We start from the raw sequence: 20,723 nt of genomic DNA on the forward strand, positions 1-20,723 counted from the left end.
TGGGATCGGCGGCGGCGTCTCAGTAAGGTTTTCCGTATCGTGGTTTTTCGCCTTAGGGGTTTCGCGACGGAGGCTTTAAGTAGGCGGAAGGGCAGAGTCGGGGGCCGGACGAGGGGGCCACACCATAGGGCGGCGCGGGCCCCCCGGGCCGCGCCGCCTTGTGGTGTCGCCACCTCGTGGCCCCACTTCGTGTGTTCTCCGGTCTTCTGGAAGCTCCGTGGAAAAATAGGCCCCTGGGTTTTCGTTTCGTCCAATTCCGAGAATATTTCGTTACTAGGATTTCTGAAACCAAAAACAGCAGAAAACAAGAACTGGCACTTCGGCATCTTGTTAATAGGTTAGTTCCAGAAAATGCACGAATATGACATAAAGTGTGCATAAAACATGTAGGTATCATCAATAATATGGCATAGAACATAAGAAATTATCGATACGTCGGAGACGTATCATGCCTCTAACTTCAAAACGCAACACCAAAGGGCTTCGCCTAGCCTAGCCTCCAGCCATGAATGGCAGAGGTGTCGAGACTCGGAGCAATAGGGCTGTGCCACAACCAATGCCAAACACCTCGAAGGACAAATGCAGCTCCACCATAGCCGAGGCCAACGTACCTCGCACCCATAAATGCCTAGAGAGTTGGCAGGTGGAAGGCAGGACCTGGCTGGGACTAGTGTAGCAGTCGTCGGGGAGTGTCGTCGCCGGTGTAGTGCACCCCTGAGTCCAGCACCCAGTGCGGCGGACATGCCAAAGAAACACATCACCACCATCTCTTGTTGCCGCATCGGGTACTCCATGTGCAGCCCAAGCAGCGCCTTCAAGAAGGGAGCAGTGCGGAGACACCGTCGCTGCCCGGTCCGGTTAGCCGAACCTAGGGTTTCCCCCGGTGCTCGTGGAGGATGTCCAGTCAGGGTTATGACAACGCCTCCATGGAGGTAACGACACCCTCGGGCGTCGCCGTTGTCAGCACCGACCATCACCGTTGATGACCCACAAGTATAGGGGATCGCAACAGTCTTCGAGGGAAGTATTACCCAATTTATTGATTCGACACAAGGGGAGACAAAGAACACTTGAAAGCCTTAACAGCGGAGTTGTCAATTCAGCTGCACTGGAAACGGACTTGCTCGCAAGAGTTTATCGATAGTAACGGTTTTATAGCGATAGCAGTAGTGAAATAACAACGAGCAGAGTAACAAAGACAGCGGTAGTGATTTTAGTAAACGAGCAGGATTAAAATACCGTAGGCACGGGGACGGATGACGGGCGTTGCATGGATGAGAGAAACTCATGTAACAATCATAGCGGGGCATTTGCGGATAATAATAAAACGGTATCCAAGTACTAATCAATCAATAGGCATGTGTTCCAATTATAGTCGTACGTGCTCGCAATGAGAAACTTGCACAACATCTTTTGTCCTACCAGCCGGTGGCAGCCGGGCCTCAAGGGAAACTACTTGGATATTAAGGTACTCCTTTTAATAGAGTACCGGAGCAAAGCATTAACACTCCGTGAACACATGTGATCCTCACATCACTACCATCCCCTCCGGTTGTCCCGATTTACGTCACTTCGGGGCCATTGGTTCCGGACAGCGACGCGTGTATACAACTTGCGGGTAAGATCATAAACAACGAATATCTTGATGAAATAATAACATGTTCAGATCTGAGATCATGGCACTCGGGCCCTAGTGACAAGCATTAAGCATAACAAGTTGCAACAATATCATAAAAGTACCATCTACGGACACTAGGCACTATGCCCTAACAATCTTATGCTATTACATGACCAATCTCATCCAATCCCTACCATCCCCTTCGGCCTACAGCGGGGGAATTACTCACACATGGATGGGGGAAACATTGCTGGTTGATGGAGAGGCGTTGGCGGTGATGGCGGTGATGATCTCCTCCAATTCCCGTCCCGGCGGAGTGCCAGAACGGAGACTTCTGGCTCCCGCGACGGAGTTTCGCGATGTGGCGGCGTTCTGGAGGGTTTCTGGCGACTTCGACTTCTCTCCGTGCGTTTTTAGGTCGAGGCGAATAAGTAGTCCGAAGGGGGGCGTCGGAGGCCGACCGAGGGGGCCACACTACATGGCCGCGCGGGCCCCCCTAGGCCGCGCCGCCATGTAGTGTGGGGCCCTCGGGCCTCCACTTCAATTGCCCTTCTGGCTCCGTCATTATTCTGGGAAAATAGGCCCTTCCGTCAAAATCCCGAGGTTTTTCCTGAAAGTTGGATTTCTGCACAAAAACGAGACACCAGAACAGTTCTGCTGAAAACAGCGTTAGTCCGTGTTAGTTGTATCCAAAATACACAAATTGGAGGCAAAACAATAGCAAAAGTGTTCGGGAAAGTAGATACGTTTTGGACGTATCAACTCCCCCAAGCTTAGCTTATTGCTTGTCCTCAAGCAATTCAGTTAACAACTGAGCGATAAAAGAACTTTCACGAACACATTTGCTCATATGATGTATATATTCTCATGATATGGCTAATACTTGAGCAGTTCATAATGAGGTACATGCAAATAAGATCATCTAACAGCTATGTCAATCATGAAGAGGTACCAACAATTAATAATAAGCATCATGAATCATGTATATAAGAAGGATTGCAATGTTCATAAGAGAGTATGATAAAGTGGTATCTCGCTTGCCTGTATTTGATCGGCAAAACATAAATGCCCGGGCACCTTTGAAGTTCATAGAAAGACTAGAAGTAGTGATTGTCAAAGATAAAAGCATCAAAGTTATACCACAATCAATCATATTTTGAGACAAGCATATTATACTAAGAATGACAGTTGTGCTCTCAAGAAAGTGCTCAAAGAAATAATGGAGACACAACATAAAAGTAAAAGATTGACCCTTCGCAGAGGAAGCGAGGGATTAACATGCGCTAGAGCTTTTCATTTGTAAAACAGGAGTAAAATTATTTTGAGAAGTGTTTGTTGTTGTCAACGAATGGTAATGGGTACACCAACTACCTCGCCAACCGGACTTTCAAGAGCGGCTCCCATGAATTATTTGCATGTTTATGTGGCACTCCTTCCAACCTTTCTTACACAAACCATGGCTAACCGAATCCTCGGGTGCACTGCCAACAATCACATACCATGAAGGAGTGCCTTTTTAGTTTAGTTTTATTATGATGATGACACTCCCCCCAACCTTTGCTTACACAAGCCATGGCTAACCGAATCCTTCGGGTGCCGTCCAACAATCACAAACCATGGAGGAGTGTCTATTTAAGTTAATTAATTCGGGATCGGGAATCCCATTGCCGGCTCTTTTTGCAAAATTATTGGATAAGCGGATGTGCCACTATTCCATATGAGAGTCCGTCAAAAGTAAATGACAAGGTCGAAAGCTAAACACCACATACTTCCTCATGAGCTATGAAACATTAACACAAATTAAGAAGCATTTTGAAGATTTTAAAGGTAGCGCATGAGAATTTACTTGGAATGGTTTGAAATGCCATGCATAGGTATTTATGGTGGACACTCGGAATAACTTGGTTTTCATGTGTTTGGAGGCACGAGCAGCGTTCCCGCTCGGTACAAGTGAAGGCTAGCAAAAGACTAGGGAGCGACAAATCAAGAGAGCGATGACTCGTCATAATCATGCTTGCGGCAAAATAAATTAACTGAGGCATAAAAGTGATACAAGAACTCTGAAGCAATGTAAATCATTGAGGCTTAATTGACTCTTGTTCAGTCATATGCATGCGTGAGCATGTGCCAATTCGATATAAATGAATTATTCAGAGGAGGATAGCACAATGCCATACTTACTTATGAATAAAACAATGCAAGCAAACATCCATGACATGCTACCCATATTAATAAATTGGAGCTAATCATGAGAGATCATGAACTACTAAACTTTCTCAAATAACATATACCTCACATGAACCAACTAAGCATGCTCACATGGATGAGTATATGTACAAAAATGAAAACAAATAGAGTTCATACCAGCCTCTCACCACAATCAGATTGTCGTAGATCGTCATTATTGCCTTTTCACTTGTGTAGCTTGGATAATATGAAATGAAAACCACGCTCCAGCCACCGAAAACCATTGAACCCAAGATGAACTTTACAAACCAAAGAAGAACAGCAAATATTTTTGGTGTTTTCGAATTTGAGAATAAGAACAAAAGGAAACAAGCAAACAAAGCAAAATCTTTTTGGGTTTTCTTATAGCAAACTAGCAATAGCAAATAAAGCGAAACAAATGCAAGAAACCAAAATAAGCAAATGGTGAAGAGAAACAACAGAAATATTTTTGGTCTTTTTGTGTTTTGGGAAAGAAACAAAGCGAAAGCAAGAAATAGCAAACTAAAAGAAACACAGAAAAGCAAGATGGCAGAAATCTGCCAAAACCTGACAGCAGTTCAAAAAGTGTTCAACTAATGAAAGTTAGATAACAACCTGGGGAACATGCACAAAAATTTGCAACTCAAAATAACGTTCTGGCTGGGCGCACGAATTTTTACGGTAACAGCCCAGAATCTGTTTTCAGGCAGCACTTCCCCAAACATCATCTTCCTCTCATTAGAAAACCACTCAAAGAGACTAAACAAGTATATACAAGTATCCAGCAATCATAATATGCAAAGAATGAGTGATGCCGGTATACCTCCCCCAAGCTTAGGCTTTTGGCCTAAGTGGAGTTCAATCCCATCGATCCCATGAAGTAGTATCTCCGTAATATGATGATGGGTCGTATTCCGGGTATGTGCTAGAAGAAGCACCCGGATATGTGACGGTGTGGTCGTAGGAGGTCCCGACGTCCTCGGAGTCATGTTGCTGGTGGAACTCTTGTATCTTCATATGTTCATCCACCTCCTCCTTAGTGCACGACCATGATTGCTTGTCAATACTGAGCCAACCTGGTTGGGGAAGAGGGATTTCCTTCTCCTCCCCGTCAGAAAACAACATTCTATATACCATATTATCTAAAGTAGAGTCAGTTGTGACAAAATGATGACTCTTCATAGCAACAATATCAAGTCTCCTAGGGGCCAATGGCACAACATTAGGATCAATAGGAAGATTTAGATATGTTAAAACACGCGGTGCAATAGTTCCTCCAAAAATAGGCCCCCTGGTAGACAGGCGGCGAGCAATAAGAGCACCAAGGTGATAGGATGTTTGACCAGTAAGTGCAATGTTCAAGAAAGCAAGATGGTAGCTAGAGATATTACTAGTGTTCTCCCTACCAAGAATGCTAGTAGCAATGTAGTATGCAAAATATTTAATGGCGGGGAGTTGAATGTTCCTTATCTTGTCCCGCTGAATGGTGCGACAATCATCATCGGTAAACCCTCGATAGAGCTCCAGCAAGTCCCGAGGGTTGTCATCAATCCTACTTGCTGTCCCTACAGGGGCAATATCCAAGGCACAACAAAAATCCTTCAACGGCATAGTCACAGTATTACCATAGATCCTAAATGCAACCGTTGGCTCATAATGTTTGTTGTTGAACTGGAAACTCTCGACGAAGGTCTTGGTGAGCAAGTAGTATTGCTCCCTTTCATCGCCCATATAGGTGGTTAACCCTGCCCTGTTGACAAGGGTTAAGAAGTCCTCCAATATTCCTGCATTCCTTAGAAAATCATAGCATGGAAAAGTAGAAGCATTAGGAGGCCCGTTGTCCTCTTCGGGCGCGAAGCTAGGCGCGAGGATGTCTTCATTGTACGACCGCCTAATTTGGGTGGAGGTCCTAGAAGGCCTCCCGGTGCTGGTTGTTCCCTTCTTGAACAATTCTCCAAATTTGAACTTCTTCATTTTCTGAAATTTTCAACAAACAATATAAAACTTGATTTGGTGACATACAATTGAGGGAAACTACCATAGGAACTTGCTAGAGTACTAATCATGCATCAAAACTAATTTCTACCAACTAGAACAAGCATGCAAGCTCACCAAACATGTTACCTACAGCAGCAAAATATTCAAGATATACTCAACCAAACAAAATTCTACTTGGATGGGTGGAGGAGTCACATACCAAGGAGCAAATGTGCCAAATTTCAGCAGGAAATCTGAGCTGAGCAAAGAGATCGAGAAATGCGGAGTTCTTGAGCAGAAACACGAGTGAGAGGAAATGTGTTCGAGTTTTTCGGGAGAGAGAAGGTGCTTGGGAGGAAGAGATGGCAAAGTGGGGCAAGGAGGGGCCCACACCACATGGTGGCGCGGCCACCTCCTTGGCCGCGCCGGCCTGTGGTTTGGCGCCCTCCGGTGCCCCACAGGTCATCCTCTCGGTGCTCCCAGTGCCTCGTCGAAAAATAGGACCAACGGTATAATTTTCGCGAATTTTTGAAAACTTTGAAAAATGCACATTTTACGGGTATTAAGTTTATTATTACTGGCCGGGAAATTTTTTGAAATCTCAAATCAACTAAGAAACTTTGCAAATTAAAAGTGCTACAGCAACTAAAGCAAGAGAGGGAAGAAAGAGATGTTGTTTACCTCCTCTATGCATATAAAAGGTATTTGTTAACAAGGTTGATCAAGTCTTGCCACCAAATAAATTTTATATAGCATATGAAGAAATAAACCTCAAATCAATCATGTTACCTTGTATTGTATTGATATGGATCCAATCACAAGAGTTTGATATTCTTCTTTAGGCTCATATATGGGACAATCGATGGTTCCCACTTTGATAGTTCTCATATGAGAAATAGTATTAACTCCGCACGCTTTTTCAATCCTCTTGGGGAAATAGACGGTGTGTTCCTTATCATCAACATTGAAAGTAACCTTTCCTTTATTGCAATCAATAACAGCCCCTGCGGTGTTAAGAAAAGGTCTCCCAAGAATAATAGACATATTATCATCTTCGAGGCATTTCCAACACAACAAAATCAGTTAATATCAAGCAGTTATTAGTAACTTGAACAGGAACATCCTCACATATACCAACAGGAATAGCAGTAGATTTATCAGCCATTTGCAAAGATATATCAGTAGGTATCAACTTATCTAAGTAAAGTCTCTTATATAGAGAAAAAGGCATAACACTAACACCGGCTCCCAAATCACATAGAGCAGTTTTAACATAATTATTTTTAATAGAACAAGGAATAGTAGGTATACCTGGGTCGCCCAACTTCTTTGGAACTTTTCCATTGAAAGAGTAATTAGCAAGCATAGTAGAAATTTCCTCATTGGGGATTTTCCTTTTGTTAGTAACAATATCTTTCATATACTTTGAATAAGGAGGCAATTTAATAGCATCGGTCAAAGGGATTTGCAAGAATAAAGGTTTCATCCAATCACAGAATTTATTATAGTGTTCTTCTTCCTTTGATTTTAGTTTCTTAGCAGGAAAAGGCATTGGCTTTTGCACCCAAGGTTCTCTTTCATTACCATGTTTCTCAGTAATAAAATCTTCTTTAGTATACTTTTTATTTTTAGCATTCTTTTCAGGTTCTTTTTCAACCTCTTCTTTATCAGGAGTATCATTCTTATCATTATCTTCATTATTATCATGTTCATTGCCACTTTCAGTTTCAGCATCAGAAATAGAAATACTATTAGGATCATTAGCAGGTTCAGAGGATTCTACAACATTTTTATGTTTCTTTTTCTTTTTCTTAGAATGAGCTCTAGGTTCAGTGCGTTGAGAATCTTGTTCAATTCTTTTGGGATGCCCTTCAGGATATAGAGGATCCTGGGTAGAGACACCACCTCTAGTTGTTACTTCATAAGCATGTTTTTCTTTAGCATTATTTCCTAACAAGTCATTTTGCACTTTAGTGAGTTGATCAATTTGAGTTTGAATCATATGAAAATGTTTAACAAGCATCTTAACATCATTGGAGGTTCTCTCCACAATATCATGCAATTGACTAATAGCTTGAGAATTTTCCATTAGATGATTCTCTACTCTCATATTAAAATTTTCTTGCTTAACAATATAATTATCAAACTCATCTAAGCATTGCGCGAGGAGGTTTTGAATACGGAATATCTTCCCTAGTAAAGCGTTGAAGCGAGTTTACCTCAATCATGGATGAAGGGGGAATTATCTCACATATATCTTCTATAGGAGGTAGATTCTTCACATCTTCGGATTTAATACCTTTCTCCTTGAGAGACTTCTTGGCTTCCCTCATATCTTCATCATTCAATTTAATTAAACCCCTCTTCTTCACTATTGGCGTTGGAGTTGGTTCAGGCGTATTCCAATCATCATAATTCCGGCCTATTTTAGCCAATAATTCTTCGACGTCGTCTGGAGTTCTTTTCCTGAAAACACAACCAGCACAACTATCCAGGTATGCCCTAGACTCAATGGTTAGTCCACTATAAAATATATCAAGTAAATCATGCTTTTCTAGATCATGGTCAGGCAAAGCTCTAATAAGAGAGCAAAATCTTGCCCAAGCTTCAGGAAATTTCTCTTCATCTCCTTGATCAAAATTATAGACTCTCTGCAAAGCAGCATGTTGAGCACTAGCAGGAAAGTATTTCCGAAAGAAAACAGACAAGTAATTCTTTTGGACTTTTAATAGAACCAGGTGGCAAACTATTATACCAAGTTTTAGCGTCATCCTTTAATGAGAATGGAAAGATTTTAGCAACAAAGTAAGTACGCTTCTTAATATCATCAGAAAACAAGCTACTCAAAGTAGATAACTCAGTCATGTGTTCAACAGCACTTTCTTTTTCAGTACCACAAAAAGGTGTTTTCTCAACAATAGCTATATGAGATAGATCAAGAGAAAAATCATAATCTTTATCCCTAATGTTTATAGGAGATGTGGCAAATTTAGGATCAGGAGACAGTTTATATCTAACAGTATGTTACGCAAGCAACTTTTTAATTTTTCTTGCATCAGTAGTAGCATGGCATTTTTCAATAAAATCATCATCAAGTTCCACATAATCTTCATCAAGATCATCACTAGAGTATTCAAGTTCGGGTGAATTAACAGGTGTAGTAACATCAGGAATTTCAGCATTTTCAATTTGTCTAGACCTAGCAATGGAAGCATCTAGAAAAGTTCCCAATGAACCACTATCATCAAGCACAGCAGAAATATTATCAGTATTATGAGAGTTTTCAGATTCAGCCGAAGTACCAGCATTTGAAGCATGTGGCGGTGAAACAAGTTTATCAATCACAGATGGTGAATCAAGAGCAGCAGAGGTACTCAGAGTTGTACCTTTTCTTGTAGTGGATGGTAATATGGCGACCTTAGTATCGCGAGTTTTACCCATGATGGAGAATTTGCGGCGAACAATATCAATCCAAGTGAACTTCCAAATAAAGCTATGCTCCCCGGCAACGGCGCCAGAAAATAGTCTTGATGACCCACAAGTATAGGGGATCGCAACAGTCTTCGAGGGAAGTATTACCCAATTTATTGATTCGACACAAGGGGAGACAAAGAACACTTGAAAGCCTTAACAGCGGAGTTGTCAATTCAGCTGCACTGGAAACGAGACTTGCTCGCAAGAGTTTATCGGTAGTAACAATTTTATAGCGATAGCGGTAGTGAAATAACGAGCGACAGAGTAACAAAGACAACGGTAGTGATTTTAGTAAACGAGCGGGATTAAAATACTGTAGGCACGGGGACGGATGACGGGCGTTGCATGGATGAGAGAAACTCATGTAACAATCATAGCGGGGCATTTGCGGATAATAATAAAACGGTATCCAAGTACTAATCAATCAATAGGCATGTGTTCCAATTATAGTCGTATGTGCTCGCAATGAGAAACTTGCACAACATCTTTTGTCCTACCAGCCGGTGGCAGCCGGGCCTCAAGGGAAACTACTTGGATATTAAGGTACTCCTTTTAATAGAGTACCGGAGCAAAGCATTAACACTCCGTGAACACATGTGATCCTCACATCACTACCATCCCCTCCGGTTGTCCCGATTTCGTCACTTCGGGGCCATTGGTTCCGGACAGCGACGCGTGTATACAACTTGCAGGTAAGATCATAAACAACGAATATCTTGATGAAATAATAACATGTTCAGATCTGAGATCATGGCACTCGGGCCCTAGTGACAAGCATTAAGCATAACAAGTTGCAACAATATCATAAAAATACCATCTACGGACACTAGGCACTATGCCCTAACAATCTTATGCTATTACATGACCAATCTCATCCAATCCCTACCATCCCCTTCGGCCTACAGCGGGGGAATTACTCACACATGGATGGGGGAAACATTGCTGGTTGATGGAGAGGCATTGGCGGTGATGGCGGTGATGATCTCCTCCAATTCCCCGTCCCGGCGGAGTGCCAGAACGGAGACTTCTGGCTCCCGCGACGGAGTTTCGCGATGTGGCGGCGTTCGGAGGGTTTCGGCGACTTCGACTTCTCTCCGTGCGTTTTTAGGTCGAGGCGAATAAGTAGTCCGAAGGGGGCGTCGGAGGCCGACCGAGGGGCCACGCTACATGGCCGCGCGGGCCCCCCTAGGCCGCGCCGCCATGTAGTGTGGGGCCCTCGGGCCTCCACTTCAATTGCCCTTACGGCTCCGTCATTATTCCGGGAAAATAGGCCCTTCCGTCAAAATCCCGAGGTTTTTCCCGAAAGTTGGATTTCTGCACAAAAACGAGACACCAGAACAGTTCTGCTGAAAACAGCGTTAGTCCGTGTTAGTTGTATCCAAAATACACAAATTGGAGGCAAAACAATAGCAAAAGTGTTCGGGAAAGTAGATACGTTTTGGACGTATCAACCGTGCAGGGATTTCGCCCAACCCAAGAACATAGACTATCTAAGACCACCAAGAGGGCAGACTGGAGATGGGGATCAGGTTGCTGAGGAAGAAAGCCAGCACTGGTAGGGGAGCCAAGTAGTGTTGCCGTCGAGGTAGGGAGGCACCGACCAGCGCAGGCCAGCCAACAGTTGGGAGCACGTCGCCAGACTGGCGGCTGAAGGGGCCAGCCACCGCGCCGTCGCAAACCAGGAGAGAAAGTTGGAGCTTGAATGTTCTCAAAGTTCAACTTGTAAAACTTGTTGGCAGAGAAATGATTGCCCCAACTATAAGACCAAATGTCATTACCATCCGCATTCCTAGCAGACCTTGTTTGTTCGACGAGGTGGTTAAATTCATGGAATTCCTCAAAAGCTTGGTTTGATAAAGGAAGGTGGAAAGCATCAATGGGGTCACTCAGGTCAAGGATGTTCTTTACTGAGGCAAGTTTGTTAATAGCAAAGGAATGGAGCCTTGGGAACCTTATCATTGGGAGATCTGAAGTCCAATTATCGCTCCAAAAGAGTGCAGTATCACCAGATGCAATGGAGCAGGAGGCAATGCTTTTAAACTTTGAACAGAGTTTGGCAATGTCTCTCCACCAAAAAGATCTAGAGATGTTGGTGCTTTGTGGAGAAGAGTTGTTGTAACTCCTCCAAATCAAATGGACCCAAGGAATGTTTTCCTTTGTGTAAGAATTTGATAAGTAGGGCCTCATTGTGGGCAGCTAGATTTGTGATACCAAGACCCCCCTTTGGATTTTGGCCTACAGACAAGGTCCCATGCCGCCAAGGATTTAGGTTTATTGGAATTCTCCAGTTTGCCCCAAACGCCTTATGGGTTCATCTCGCTGGAGCCTGAATTTTCTTTTTTTTAAAAGGTGGACACTGAAGAGGCAACAATTTAATGAATAAACAGTGTAAAAAACAATTTAATGAGTAATTTCTCAAAAAAAATCAATGAATTATATCCAACGTAAATAAATTTATCCTCACTGTGTGCAGCACAGTTTTTTTTGCAAGCAAAGTAGGAACTTCATTAAGTAGGAAGGATTACAAGACGGTCATTCTCGAGCACAATATCAGGGCAAACCTAACCACAATTCATTTCGATATTCCGATCTATCTTTTCTCATAAATATTAACTATATCTTGTGTGATCAATATTAACCTGCCGGAAATATAAACTTAGAAATATCACGCAACTCAGTCGTACCACAAGACTTTATCATCACTTCATCCCGCAGTAATCTTTATCTCCTTGTTCATCCAGCTAAACCATCACCCCATGATTCATCAGTTATATAGCATTCATACCATCAGAAATATGACCACAAGGAAATCTTCACTGCTTTCTGAACCGAATATGCACATAAACCAAATACATAGGAAAGTTTAAACAGCAAGCAGGAATTCACAATCCTGCACCACCATTACTAACCCTGGAACTAGGTAAAACAAAATCAACACTTTAGCCTAGATCTAGTCTAGAAAAACAAACTTCCTTGTTACCTCCTTATTTTTTATTATAGATATTTTGGTCCTTTGTTTTTTTAAGGGAACAAGGGAACCTATTTTTCAATCTACCCATTCACTTTTCATCAACAGGTAACAAGGGTTTCATATTGTCGGCTCAGGTTGGCTCTGCACGCACTTGATGCGGAAGCTGCAACTTTTTTCTCAAGTATAACTCTTTGTTTTTCGAGCTCTCGTCCGGCACGAGCGAGTCTATATTGATACGCTTGCAGCTCCTCTACTGTGGCTGTGGTGTTCACCGGCTCTGTGCCGTTCATGGCTCTCCCAGCTCTATCCCAAGCTGCTTACGAAAGCTGCACTTTTCGCGAGGTGTAGCACCGATGTATTTGCTTCCAGTTCCTCGCGTAAGATCAGCGGGATCGATGTATGGATTGCCCAAATCATCGAAAGCCTCTTATGCCTCCTCTGCATGACTTGATTCACCAATCACACAGATTTGATAATATATTGTAGCTTTGTTTTCTTCAGGGTCGGTGACACCGTCTGATAGATCGGCGAAGACCTTCCGAATAGAAGTAGATCTGTCGATGAAGTCGAAGTTGTCGATGCTTTCCGAGTCGCTGCTCAGATCAGAGTTCGTGAACGACCCGAAAGACATGTTGCCGAACATATCGGCGAGTCCTCCGCCGAAGGCGGGCTTGATGAAGCTTGATGACGAAACCTCCTCATCGTCCGACTCGATGATTGATGTTGATGATCCCGAAAAATCGGAATCGGGCGCTAACGGTCCCGAAAAAATCGGTGCCGAAAAAGATCCTTCTTTCCCAGCGAGGAAGTGGAAACTCTCGAACGTCATCTCCGTCGACTCCTCCAAATCGGCATATGCATGCAAACGGGCAGGAGCGTGAGGAACAAAATCGACGAGATCGGGTTTGCCTTGTTTACCTCCGTCAATCGCATTGCTTGCTACTGAAGATGTTGTCGATGTTGACGATGTCATCGAGATCAGCTTCTTGTCACCTCCAATCCCCACAGACAGCACCAATTGACAAGGGATTAACTTGTCAATGCCTACAAGTTATAGACTAGGGTTTCGCGGAAAGTAGAGCGCAAGTAGATCTCGAAGGTTCAGCCGAAACAGGTGCTCGACTATGAAAAACTAGGGTTGTGTTGACAATGATTCGATCCTTTCTTCCTCCCTCAACTCCCCTTTATATAGGAGGTGGAGCTAAGGCTTTCGTATCATACAAGTTACAAACAACGAGAGACTCTTTGAGTTCATCCCGTAAACGTACAAATCTCTGTATTCCAAATATATCTCTATCTTCCATAACGATGTTTATTGGGCTTCCGGACTTTGTAATCTTCGGGTCGTGGACCTTCATTTATCCCAGGTACTATATTCGGCAGGCCCATTCGGGATGCCTATGTCACTGACACTGGCATCGGAAACGCAAGAGGGAGGATCCGGGTGACATATATGATGAAACAAATCGTCCTTGGAATATAGCACAACTACGTTATTTTCACACTTAACAATTTTCGCATTACATACTTTGTAATAGTTTCCGTTCCACAACTAGTTTTCATGCATGCTGCATGTATCAGATGATCTGGTCCAACAGCAAAAGTTAGTACATCATCTAACCAGAGCAGACACATGCATGACAACAAGCAGCAGTTATCATCAGATAACTTGTTCCTAATTAACATGTTTGAATTATCAGTCAGAAAAGACGACTAAACCTGCTCCCGCTTGGGCTACTGTTCCGCCTCCTTGAGCATGACCAAGCCGGCTGTTCCTGACTCGTCATGGTGATGCTTCTCTTCCTCCTCCTCAATCTCGATCTGCCAATACCAAGGCAAGAAACAGTTAAACCAGCAGATGAGCTTGGGGTGTCCGTCTAACAGGACCACCATGGTTCGGGCCACATCTTCAATTCTGCAAAATCAGCAGGTTTCAACTTTAAGCCATCACAAGTCAAAAACAGAAATAATGCGTAGATTGTTGTACATGCTACTGCTCATGCATCACCCACCTCCAGTTCTCGAAATTGCATAGGAACTCGAAGAACTCCTCGTACTTGTCAGGTTGGTCCGCCAAAATGTCCTTCACGTCACTGACGTATTGCGCCCAGTTACCAGTAGACACCACAACACTCTGACCGTCGGGAATCCGCACCTTCCGTTCGTGGGAGCACAGTGGTACTGGAGCAATGTCAGTGCAGTACCACTGGGTCTGACTGCTCTTTACAAACAAGGGGACCGGGAGCACCAACAGAAAACAAACATTTTATCAGATCAGCAATGGATTTTACTTGTCAAAATGCAACAAGTGGACAAGTGCTTGCACGAGAAAATCACAAATGAGAACCCAGAAAGAACAGTTGATCTAAACTGAGTTATGTTATTTGTACCCGCGGTATCCGGAAAGCACATTGGGATGAAGGAAATAGGTTCTACTTTCTTGCAGGATAGTACAAACCTTCACATGTCTTTTCGAGAAAATGATGAAACTTGTGTACATTTCTCGCTGAGCGATTACACTGTAGCCACGACAAAAGTGTAAGAGCATCTCCAGCCCGCGTCTCCCAAACCTTCCCCCAAAACGCGCCGGATTGAGCGTTTAGGGGACGTGTTTCGTTCGTGCCGCGTTTGGGGACGTCGCTCCCCAGTCGCGTCCCCCAAACAAAATTTCGGAAATTTTAAACTTAACGAGATTCGATTAGATTCGTCCAAACTTACATAGATTCGAACGAAATTTGACTAAATTTAAACTAAACCTAATCTAGAACCACTTGCGGCGGCCGGAGGCGTCGTAGTACTGCTGGAAGTTGTACATGTCGTCGGTGACGACCTCCTGCTTGACACGCTCGTCGAAGGGCTCGTCGACGGGCTCGTCCGCTTGGTCCTGCCTCGCCGTCGTCGGTGAGATCCACCAGCGGCTTGCCGGAGTCGCGGATGGACATGGCGATCGCCGCGTCGAGGTCGCCCCTCCAGGCGTCCTTGTCGTTCATGGACGCCAAGAACGCCTCCCGCAGACCTGGGCAGTCCTCGGGGTCGTCGCTGCTGGCGATGAGCCGCTGCTGCCGCTCGTACTCCGCCAGCAGCACCGCCTACGACGGTTCCTCCGGCTCCTCCTTCACCTCCGGCTTCGGGATGAGGAGGGCGCCGCCACGCCTCGTGTTGACGGGCGTCGCTGGCTCCTCCTTCACCTCCCGTTTGGGGACGGTGTAGGGCGCCGACCGGTACGACAAGGACGGCGTCGATCGCGCCGGTCCTGAGGAAGAAGAGTGCGAGGAGGACGAGTACGTCATCCTCCTCAGCTTCCATTGAGGAGACGGCGGCGGTGACGACGGCATCTCCAATCTTGGAGCGCCGTTGCGGATGCCGCGGATGAAGTCCTCGAGGGTGCGCCCCGGAACGCCCCAGAACAGGGCGCGACCGTCCTTGTTCCAGCTGTTGGGGCCGCCGACGAGCCCATCGGTGCTGTACATCTCGACGTCGTACTTCGCCTTGAAGTACGTCGTCCACCAGGCGTCGTTGTTGTTGGCCGCCCACGTCGGATCCAACCGCTCCTCGGCGGTAAGTTGAGCCCGACGGGCCTTGATGGCGTCCCTCCATTGCTCCGTGCGCGGCTTCGGCGGCGGCGGGACGCTAATGCCGTTCACGGCCATCTTCCGGCCCGCCGGCGCTTGGCAGCCGCATGTCCGGCGGGACTGGATACCGGGCGTGGTACAGCGCCCACGCCTCCGGCACGGTGAGGCTGCCGCGGCCGAAGCCGTTCACCGCGGCGATCTTGCGGGAGGACGAGCTCGGCATTTTTGGAGCGGCGAGGAGAAGATCTGGGAGGGGGGAGGCGGTGGCGACGAGAAGGTTTGTGAGCGGTGAGAACTGCAGGGCGTCTTAAACAGCGGCGGCAGCGAGTGGTTGCACGCAATAACACCGGCGCGGACGGCCACGCAGCCATGCACGACGAGACGCGTCCCTGCGTCGCCTGAGAAAACTGGGACGCCATTAATGTCGCTTGACCAAAGGTAGGCGGTGGGGTTTTAGGCTTCCGAGCCGCTGACGCGTCGGGCCCGCGTTGGTTCGCCTCGCTTTCCGTTGTGTCCGGCGTGCCCGGAGCGTCCCCTGTGGGACGGGGACGGGCTCGGGGCGCTGGACACCGTATCGGGGCCGCCCGGACAAAAATGGGCTTTAGGGGACGCGGCTGAAACGTTTTTTTTGGCCCGGCGCGTCCTAAATTGCTTTGGGGGACGCTTTGGGGGACGCGGCATGCTCTAAGGGCATCTCCAGCGGCGCGACGCATTTCGAACGTCCGAAATATCCGTTTGCGTCGCGCGGCGGACGCGAGACAGACCGTTTTTGTCCGCGCGTCCGTTTGCACCCTGGGGTGGCTCCAGCGGCGCGACGCATTTCCGCGTTTGCATTAAATAGTTGCCAATGTGTTCGCCGACTGATCGGACTCGTCGTCCGAAGAGGAGTCAACGATCTCCGCGCGGAACTTCTCCACCATATGCCACGCGTCCATCTGCGTCGATACGAACTGTTGATCAATGGCCGCGCACAAATCGCGCCGAAAAACGAGAAGGAACCTACCGGCGCAATAGGTCGAACAGGTCGTGGGCGGCGCGGAAGGGCGGCGCAACCGGCAACGTTTCGCCCGAAACAGCCGGCGAGGTTCGCGCCGGAGCCAACCCCGAGTACGATCCTGCTCTCCCGCGCGGCGACAACGGTGCCGGCGGTGAGTACTGCGGCGCTGCGGCGGACGGCGGGGATTGGGGCGGGGGCGTCGCACTAGGGCACCAACGAGGGTGAAAAAATAAATTAGGTCGAAGCGGTCGATTTTGCTCTCGCTGACTTGCGGGACCGGGTAAGAAATGGAGGACGCTCGGCGCGTCACGCAGCGTCCGCGGAGACGCAAACCTGGCGCATATTTGGGCCGGGTTTGCGTCTCCACGGACGAGCCGGTCACTTTGTGTCGTCCCGCCGGAGCAGAGCCCAGACGTATTTCCGGTCACGGCGGACGACTCAGCGACCATTTGCCTCGCGCCCGCTGGAGATGCCCTAACAGTTTTCGAAAAAGTACAGTATAACAGTTTTCGCTTCATGAGCCGTTCTGCCCGATAGGCCAGGCCCACTAAGCAGAAGCAACAATCCCCAAATCATCGAGGCCAACCAAAGCAAAACGAATTTCTCCGGCCGGCGTTCGAAAAAAAGAACCCACGAAAAATCCCCAAATCCACTCGCGGCGGCGCGGCCTCCCGTTCCTACGGTCGGCGGGCGGCTTGCGGCGGCAGGGACGCACGACGTCCTTAAGTGCTCGCCGGGTCGAGCTAAGGTCACAGGAGGAGGCGGAGAGAGGGAGGGCCTAACCGCCCGCCCGCCCGGCGCTCCAGGTGTTCGTGCAATTGCGTCGCCGGCGTGGCTCGGGCGCGGCTCGGTCCTGCTACTGCGTGCTTCGGGGGGAGGGGCGTGGGAGCGCGACCAGCTACACGCAGGCCAAAGAGAAGTGAGTCCTTAGCTCGTAGACCATGTCATCTCTGGTAAACCGGCCACCGCCCCCCGCCCCCGGCTCTGCCCGGCGGCGTTTAACCACCAACAGCGGCGTCAGTGGTGACATTCGGCGCCACATGGCTCCGCAGCAGCAGGAGCTATGGTCCTCGTACTCGGTCTATAGCTCTCGTCCCCTGCACGGGGTCGTCCAGTCGAGGTCTTGCCAAGGGTAAGCAGCAGGCTTGCCAAAAGAACGATGCCGCCGCTGAGAACCAAGACGGGGCTCTGGGATGGAGCAAGGACGAGATCGAGGCCATCTCGGTGCTGTTCGCGCGGCCGATGCGGCAGACTCCGCCGAAGCCCCCGAGCCCGGCGACGCGGCGGCCGCTCCCGCTGCCGCAGCCCCACAAGACGAGGCTGCCCGCTGCTCCGGTGCGGAAGCATCACGTCCGGCTCCCCTCGCGCTCCTCGTTCAGCGATCGGGTGCGCAAGGACCCGGAGGTCCTCGTCGGGATCGCCCGGGAGACCGCCGCGCTCCCGCCGGACTCCGACGTGTCCACGGTGCTGGACAGCTGGGATCCGTTCCTCCGGAAAGGGTCCCTGTCCATGACCATCCGGGAGCTTGGCCACATGGGGCTCCCCGAGAGGGCGCTCCAGACGCTGTGCTGGGCGCAGGCGCAGAAGGCCGTGCCGCTCTTCCCCGATGACCGCATCCTCGCCTCGACTGTCGAGGTCCTAGCGCGCTTCGACGAGCTCAGGATGGAGTCTGCACTCGAGGAGTGCGTGCCGTCGGCGAGCCGCGCCATCCTCGAGGCCATGGCGAGCAGGTTCATCGGGGCGGGCAAAGTAGGCCTCGCGCGAAAGGTGCTCGAGCTTGACAGGGTAAACAAGAGAACGCTGCACCCGGGCGTCTACGCGAAGCTGATGCTGGAAGTTGCCCAGACACCTGAAGGCTACGGGCTCGCTGCTGCACTACTCGATGAGCTCGGTGAGAGGCCGGAGTTTGACCTGCGACCGCAGGACTGCACGGCTGTCATGAAGGTCTGCGTATAGCTCAGGCGGTACGTGGCCGTGGAGAGCCTGTTCAGCTGGTTTACGGCGTCCGGCAGGAACCCGACCGTGGTGATGTACACGACTGTGATCCACAGCCGCTCCCGCGACGGGAGGCACCGGGAGGCGTTGGCCCTGGTGTGGGAAATGGAGCAGGCAAACTGCCTTCTTGACCTGCCAGCATACCGGGTCATCGTCAAGCTGTGTGTGGCACTGCGTGATCCAGAAAGGGCTTTTCGGTACATGTTGAGGCTGAAGGATGCTGGGTTCGTTCCGACCAGTGACATATATTGTAATTTGATTGAAAGCTATGCCATAGCGGGAAGGATGGCCAAGTGCCGTCAGCTGATCAGGGAGGCTGGTTTCAAGCGTGTCTGTGATGAGTGATAGACACCCTTGAACCACTGGCAAAGTGAAAGTCTATGCTCCTCTAACTATCTGTAGGTGGTAAGTTGTATCACAAAGAGTGTGTGTATTCTCTATTGGCAATTCTATGCTAAGAAGCGTATATTTGATAATGCTTCGTACTTAAATTTGGTTTGCATACACTGTTTTAACCTTTGAGACTGTTGATAGTTCACATTCAGCATTCAGACAACAGATGGTTGAGATTTATTGACCAATACTCTCTATACTTACATCGACGACTCACATTCAGTCAGAAACTTTATTACATACTGTTTTTTTTTTGAGGGAAACAGCAGGACTCTGCTGCAAGCTTTATTAATTAAATAACAGATACATCGTCAATTAAAAGGGAAACAATAAAACTCGGCGGATCATCTACCCACACACATGGGAGTGAATCCGTCTCTCTCGATAAGCAATCAGCAACAAAGTTTGCTTCCCTATTACAGAAACTAAACTCACAACTAGAAAACGTAGAAGCTTGGATATAAATATCATCAAAAAGAGCAGCTGCCGCCGTTGATGGGAAACTTCTGTTGGTGTTATTATCGTTTCCCCTTGTGTTATGTAAACTGTTATAACTGAACTAAATGTTGAATGTAGATGGGCTGCAGCCCAGTAAGGCAGCCCATGTAGTCTACAATTCCTGAAATCTCAAGGCCCATCACGTTGGCAGCTTGGGACAGCCTTGGGGGACAAAGTTTAGTCCCACATTGCTAGTTGGGAGAGAGTTGGAGTGGTATATAAGGGCTGCTGTTCTAGTCATTCCAAGTGAGTGAGAATAGAAGAAGCCCTCGCGCACTCCTCCTCCTCCGCCGCCCGTCTCGGCACGGCACGGCACGGCACGGCACGGCACGGCACGGCACGGCACGCACGTCGCGTTTCGTGACTCGAGTTCGAGTTCGAGTTCGAGTTCGAGACACACTCAAGGAAGCCTAAATTTTTGCTTGGTGCACCAACTGTGTTGGGTACGTGTCGACCTGCATGTGCATGCTCGCCGCGTGTCCCTGGCTTCCTACGCGTGTCAACGCGGGCGGGTCGGCTCTCCTCCCAGGCTATACAAGGAGACCTGCATGTGCATGCTCGCCGCGTGTCCCTGGCTTCCTACGCGTGTCAACGCGTGCACAGCCGTCCGGGAGAGCAGGCCTCCGAAACTCCGTCCGTTGAGATCCTGCACCGGGAGACGGGCGATAAGGTTTTTGGGGAGCGTCTCGGCGCGACTGCTCGCTACTGTTCGTCTTCTTCTTCGACGACCCGGCTGCTTCATCGACGGATCCGACTACAACATGGGCGACATCAACAATACCCATGGTGGTGGTGCTGCTGTCTTGGTGCGACCTTCCCGGTCGCGATGTACGTGCTTTTACTCTCCTACCTTGCACTCGCTACTTGTTCCATGTTCAGATCTGATGCATGTGCTTAGTCTGATGTGTATGGTTAAGTATGCTTGTGCATCTGTAATCTTGCTTTCGGTAATTAAACTCACACGGAAATTGCCTAATAATCTAACAATCCAAAAACCTTATATGCATAGGCAATTTTCAT

At 47.9% G+C, this 20,723-nt stretch overlaps 1 pseudogene; it reads left to right on the plus strand.

Annotated features, from left to right (window-relative positions):
- The first annotated feature begins 10,795 nt into the window (after positions 1 to 10,795).
- On the plus strand, positions 10,796 to 19,390 carry LOC124689769 (annotated as a pseudogene).
- Positions 19,391 to 20,723: the final 1,333 nt, after the last annotated feature.

Source organism: Lolium rigidum, chromosome 2, assembly GCF_022539505.1.
Source record: "Lolium rigidum isolate FL_2022 chromosome 2, APGP_CSIRO_Lrig_0.1, whole genome shotgun sequence".
In the NCBI taxonomy this organism is placed as follows: Eukaryota; Viridiplantae; Streptophyta; class Magnoliopsida; order Poales; family Poaceae; genus Lolium; species Lolium rigidum.